A 7094-nucleotide genomic window follows, 5' to 3' on the forward strand; every position below is an offset into this window, starting at 1 on the left:
AATGCCATGTGCAAATGCTAGTTTTTTTCTCTCATCAAGGGTGTGTTGATGAGGATTGTGCTATGATATGAAGCCTTCATGATGGATTCCAAGAGACTCTTGAAGTCATTCTGCTCTAGTTATCACTTCAGCAGGAAGGGGGGAACAAGATGAGCGAGCAGAAAAAGCAAGAAGAGGCCAGAGAAGAGAAATAAGAGGGATACAGAGAGAAAAAACACAAAGGGTGGAGAAAAGTACTTAATAGATATCAGCCAAAATGTGAAAGAAAGAAATTTGTATGGGAGGGATCGATAGTTCTAAAAGATGGCCAGGAAAAGAAATCTAATGAACATTATTTATAAATTGCCAAAAGTTGAATTATATTTTAGGAGCTAAAAATGTGGTTTAAGTGTGACGTGAATGTGAGTCTTCAAGTGTTATAGGTGTAATGTGCTGTTTAGTGGTACCAATACTTGAACCAACTTTATAGCTATGGATCTGGGATTTAATCCAAATTAGCCAACGGTGTAAATGAACCAAAGGGAGGGATCAATGTATTTTCAGGTTACCAATCTCCGCTCAAGTGAGATAACTGTCCTCCTTTATAAATGTGTTTATGCACAGAGTGCACAGATCTGTGATACCTTTGTATCAAACATACCAATCTTAATAAATTCTGTTGGAGGTGGCCCTTTCTAGGGTGGTTTCCCTCAACTTTTAAATTTTTTTCTTTTGTCCCTCCTGGTTTTCCGTTGATCTATGTAATAGCCAAAGGACTTTGATCGCTTTTTACACTGCCATTCAGTGCCTAATTGATGTGCTTGTCCTATACATACTGGTGATTAGTGTATACATGATTGGCTAAGTTAGCTGTAAGTACCTTGTCTAGAGGTAAGACATATACCTAGGGCAGCTCCTGGCTGGGGCCAGCAGAACTGGTTGTGCCACCCATGGAGGTAGTTCTTTAAATGCGCCACAGCTTTGCCATGACGGCGCCTGTGTGTGCAGGTTACTGTCATAAGGTATGGATGTCAGTGTTATGATTTTTTTCAATGTTAAATCTCAAAATTCTATTTGGAATGACTTTGGCGCCGGTTGACGAATTTGACTGAAAATTTCCTCAAAATGGCCTTGCGGCGTTCCGGTCCTTCCCTGAAAGTTTGGCGGGGATTCGTCAAGTGGGAGCCGAGATAAAAGGGGGGTCCCAAAACGCGTTTTCCCCATGTTAATTTCCATAGGGCGGTCGATTTCACTTTTATCCCGAACGGTTGAATGGATTTCCACCAAACTTGGCAAAATTGTATGGACTGGTAGCCCGATGTGCCTTTGCTATGTCTCAAGATATGTGCTCCAGTGGATTTTGAGTAATTTAGGTTAAAAAATATATATATACCTATAGGCGCGCTCCGGTGCGCGCACCGGGGAGCGCACCAGGCGCGACACGCGACTTGCGCGCGGAAAGCTGATTGGCTCACGGGTGTCTGTAAACATTCGAAACAGTCCGGAGCGGCCGCCATCTTGTATCTCGGTAGGATCGAGACACAAGAGGTGACATAAAAAAAAGGGAGAAATGACTATAAGGGTGCAGGGTAGACCCCCTCCTGACCCCCTAGGTTTGATGTGGGGGCTAAAATAGGGTCCCGCGGGGCATTTTTATAAAATATTTTTTGTCGATTTGCGCGGGGGGAGCGCCCGGTACGCGCACTGGGAAGCGCACCGGGAAGCGCACCGGGAAGCGCACCGGGGAGCGAAGCACGGGGTAAATCCAGGGCCTTATTTATGAAGGTCTTGCGACAGTTTTGCGCCGCCTGTGCGTCACTTTTTGTGACGCACCAGCGGTGTAAAAAAATGCGCCTCGTTGCGCTATATTTAAAAAGTGACGCATCGAGGTAGATGGGTCACTTTTTAAAACCCTGCGCCACATTATACCTGCATCAGGTATAACATTATGACGGTGGAAATACCACTTTGGGAAAGTGGGAATGTCTGTACTCATGGCTCTGTATTCCTATCCACCTGTCTCCAATTCACTGCTGGCTGCGGGGGGGGGGGGGAGGTGGTATATCTTTGCATTTCTGATAAGACAGCCACAAACTAAGGGCTCAAGGTATACTGTAGACCTCTCACTCTGAGGAGCTTTCCTGTATTGGTTAAGAGGGGGTGGAATTGGCACCTGCATTCCAAGGGGCAGGGTTGTGGCCCCACTAAAGATACTGATCAAGCCTCCCAGGGTAGGATGTCAGACATGACAACATTTAGAGAGGGCCTGTGCATTTCAAAGGTGGCCTTTTGAGCTAATCTCATCTTCATAGGTCATTGTGGGTACAACCACTGGGGCTCTGCCTTTAGGAGTTAGAGACACTTTGGGGATTGGAAACATACTACACTGGTTCGATGCTGCAACACCAACAAGAAGAACTGTTGGGGCAGGGAGGGGCTGCAACGGGATTATCTGCAGACTAGTGGTGGCCTGGGGCTTGTTGTGCTCTAGGAAGGGGACTATCACTTGGTGGATTTTGCCTGGATGTTGGTGGCCTGCAGCTAATTGGCAACTGTTGTGGCCCAGGTCCCCAAGCACTCTCCAAGGGCTAGTTGACTGGCATCCTGTCCACGAGTTCCCAGGGACAGAAAAGATCTCCCCATTTCCACACGATCGTAAGGATCCTGTAGGGTATGGCGTAAACATGTGGAAGTGATCGTCGGTTGGGACAAGGACCCTCCCGGCGTGTGCAGTCATCAGATTGTGCCCAAGAGTGAGCTGGTAAAGTTTAGTGGCACACCTGGGGTGGCTATAGCGTTACAAGTTCAACCAGTGCGGGGGACGTTTAATGAGTCCGAGAGGCTCCAGCTTACAGCCGGAAACCTCTGCTAGTTAGTATTCTTTAGTGTATGGTTCCTAAGCAGTGTTGAGAAAAGTTTTCAGATTCTGCGCTAGCCAAGCTGGCAGCATAGACTGTGTCTGACCTCCAGATTGGGAGGACGACAGTGCCTGACATCGCGGCCTCAGTCTGAGGTCACCGGCTCCCTTTCTCCAGGACCATGCCACAAGGTACTACATTGTTAAGGATAGCGTGACTGAAAGCTAGCTGTGCGTTATGTGCACCCACGACTTGCTCCCTGGAGCAACTGTAGCTCCCACTTCTGCCAAAGGCGAAATCATTCTCCAAATTGGGAGGGTGCCAGCTTCTGGTGTTGCAGTCTTTTTCCTGCGGGGAGGATAGTGATCCTGCACTCGTGAAGGTGCCACTGGGTGCCTGAGGACCTAATCTGGATGGACGAAAACACACAACTGTTTCCTTCCGCTTTAGGTGGTCCCTTAATCTAATCAAAGTGTTGACAGCAGGGGCAATGTGTATCGTTGGCTGGTGTAGTTTGAGTGGCTGAGGGGCTAAGTCACAAGGTGTAGCAAGAACCTGTGATTTCTTGACCATTACAAGTATTCCGAGTACGAGATAATGGGAATGTTGTTGTTTATGCAAAAGTGGAATACCTCTGAACAGCCTGGATATATGCTTCTGTTGCTTTTAATGTGGAAGGGATTGCTTGTATTGTGTGTATGTTGCTTACAAGGCTGAAGGGATAATGGTGCAAGTAAATACCCAGGACAATTATATATATGTTAATGCCTTTCTGCTGCTAATAGAAGAGTTTGAAAATTCCATATAACTGTAAAGTATATATCCAATGTGTATGTCGTTTTGATTTCAATGTGTGTTGTATACAAACAGTGTGGAGTCTTTTTGTAGCGTCCACAGGGTGTTGCGAGGTTGAGGGTTGTATCAACACTTTACACTTTGACCCTGAGGATAAGCCTGACTGCTCTGTGCCAAGCTATCCAAGGGTGAGCGTAGGTTATCAGACAAGTGTATTGTACTCATCCTATCTAGGACAGTGGATTCTGCCTTGGATGCATCCCAGCCAGAAACCACTGTGTCTAACAAATTCCTAATAATACATTGAAAAAGAATTTAAGCTGCACCAATTTTGCACCCTCAATCTGTCCTAACTCTAGACATGTTTTTGAAGAGCCATGTCTTCAGCTTCTTGCTGAGCTCATGAAGGGAGGAGGAGTCTCTGATGTGTTGAGGGAAGTCGTTCTATGGAAAACTAGCTGCCATTGCTGTTAGCATCAGGTGAAGCCATTTTTGTTTGTGGCAGCCATTTTAGTTAATATAAACAATTGAATGAGTATCTCCATTGGACCAAGTCAATGGTCCTAAATGGGATGTAGGGAGGTGGAGAAGTAGCAAAAGAAAAATATTCCCCTCACTCACCAACCTGGTTGGTGACATGCTTCATCATCTGGGTCTCACCCGGACAGCCGAGTGCCATCCGGGTGTGCTGCGACACCTGACTACAGTGGAGCGGGTTGTTTTTGTGAGCGTGGTGCAAAAAAAGTGAGGTTAAAAATTGGCCGAGTATAACTTCTTGAAATTTTGTTTTTATTCTGAAGCTACTGGACAATGTTTAAATCAGTTGTGGGATACTTCTGTTGGCTAAATTGTATCTATGTGAGTGTAAAATAGAGGTCTACATTGTTAAACCTGTGATGGAATCTACCAGGTTTTCAACAGGACCAAGTGAGCGGAACCTGGGCGGTATACAATCACTAAGGTGTATCCAACCCTCTGTCCCTAAGACCTAACTGTATACTTGCAGTTGGTGTCCTCACAGCCTTAATAGGCGAGGAAGAAACGGAGAAACCTGAGGAAAAAAGAGAACAAACACAAACAAACAGATAACGTGCCTGTAACGTAGTGTAGTTTCTCAGTATTCAACATGCTCCATGCTCTCCCCTTCATGCTGGAGAAATCAAACCCAAAGAATGCATACTAAATGGTGGCAGAAAATGCTGGCGCGAGCTATCATTGTGATCCAAGTATGCAGGGATTGTAAAAGGTGTATTCTGAAGAAAGGCTCAATAGCCTGTGATTAAGTTCTCACACTCACAAATGCACACTGATCAATATTCGTGTGAGGGTGAGTGTAAATTTATAATTACGTCACTTTTACATTCATTAGAAAAGTGGCTATCAATGCTCACATTCAGTCGTGTAAGCGTTACAATAGCATGCATTGTTAAATGGGTTATCAATAAAGCATCGTAATTGGATGTTGGCGGCGGGAGGGTACAAGGAAGAAAGGTTAAGTCTTATTCAAAATGCGAGTTGATTATGCTTTATGGGGGCGAGGATCAGGCATATTCCTCCTGAAACTAATACTGTTAAGGTAAAAGAGGGAAAAGACTCTTAAATACAATACGGGCGGAAATCGCGTCGGAGAGCAGGCAGGGAAATGCCGAGTGCTCACCAACACGTTACTCAGAGTAACAGCTGACAGATGTGCCCGTGTTGCCGGTTAATAACTCGGTCTCTCGAGACTCATTGTTTCTATGGAAGGAAGAAGGCCGTTCTGACTAAACGCCGTCCTGTGCTCCCCGTAGCAGTGGGATACTGCAGTCGGTAGCGGTATGAGTCGGAGACTTCCGGGATTGGGCGTGGCTAAGCGTCACATGTCTGACGTGTTGCTTGGAAACTATGGCAACTGCCGAAGCAAGGGGAACGGTGGCCCGGCGATTCCAAAAGAATAAATGTGTGCTCGCTAAATAAAATAAAATAAACGAGCCGAAAGTGTAGGTAATCCCTGCCTGTGGTGAATGTAAAATAGGGCGTATTAAGAACTAAATGCATGGGAACAATGTCTGTTGTAATATAGGTGGAAGAAAAAGACATTCATATAAAATTACATTCTGCAAAGGTACTGCAGGAATATAAAGGCATGACATCTAAGTTCAATTAGTAAAAAGGAGCAAGGTGGGAATAGCAAGGGAAGCTCATAATGGTCATTCACAATATGTTGATGGAAATCATTTAGGAATGATGGTCTGAGCTGATCATAGGTTAATGGAGTGCAAAGTGGACTGCGTGGATACGCAGATGTGCTAGCCATAATGGGTGCATTTGAGATAACTAGGCTGTAAACCAAATATGTTAAGGTGTTGCTAGATCATCTCTGGAGGACTGAACCCCAGGGGATGTTATCATTAAGTCCAGACACATGTGTGGCACGTCTATAAATCCAGCGTTGCTCTTTCTCAAAGAGGCATTGTTGTGTTTAGGGCCCTGCCTGGACCTGTTCGATGACGGTCCATTCCATGTCATTGGGGGTGTGATTCATTTCTAAAAAGCTATCTGTCAGTTTTGCAGCACTCTTTCTGCATCGGATAGTACAGCGATGTTCGCATATCCTTTGTTTAATTTTCCTGCATGTCATGCCCACGTATGATTTGTTGCAGGGACATTTGATGAGGTAGACGACGTTGTTGCTGTTGCAATTGGTGTGTGCCAATTGGTTCCAGGTTTTTCCAGGCTCCAGAGACAGTGTTTTAGTGTTGCTGGTTAGGTGGCACACACTGCAGTTACCACAACGGAAGTGGCCCGTCACATCAGGGAGAATAACCGCCTTCAAACCAAAACTTATCATAAACCCACTGCCAAAAACAATCTTTTAAGGTTTGAGAGTTTCCACCGCGTCCACTCAGAGAAAATTTACCATATGGCCAATACTTGAGATTCCGCTGAAATTGCAGTAAAATAAATGACTACCATACACAAGCCGGAATACTCACCGAGAAACTAACTACCAGAGTGTTTCTTAGTAGGCATGTATTTCCTGTGCTTGACACTTTAGCCTGGCTATCACCCCTAGGGACAGGCAGTCTCTCTAGGGACTGTGCTTTCTGTGGCTCTGCTCTCCTACGGTAAAGGGACAAAGTAGTAACAACCCAGTCAGTACGCGTCCATGCAAGAGTACGGAATCAGAGGAGGCAGGAAAGCACAGGATCGGAGCTATGACCGACCACCCATAAAACCCCATTCGGTCTGGTCAGGAGAGCACCCCACTGTGGCAAGCATTAATTATCAACAAAGAGCCATACACACTGTCAACAGACTGCCTGTTAAAGGGACTGTTAGTCTCAGGAGAACTGTTTGTCTGCTGTTGGAGGAGGATGTGCCACATCTTCTACACGCTATATACTATCGGACTCTGAAATGCAGCGCTGGATGCCACACCACTGCAGCTGCCTGGTAAAAGGACTACAAATCCCAGGAGAC

Source organism: Lissotriton vulgaris, chromosome 1_2 (genome assembly GCF_964263255.1).
Source record: "Lissotriton vulgaris chromosome 1_2, aLisVul1.2, whole genome shotgun sequence".
Lineage (NCBI taxonomy): Eukaryota > Metazoa > Chordata > Amphibia > Caudata > Salamandridae > Lissotriton > Lissotriton vulgaris.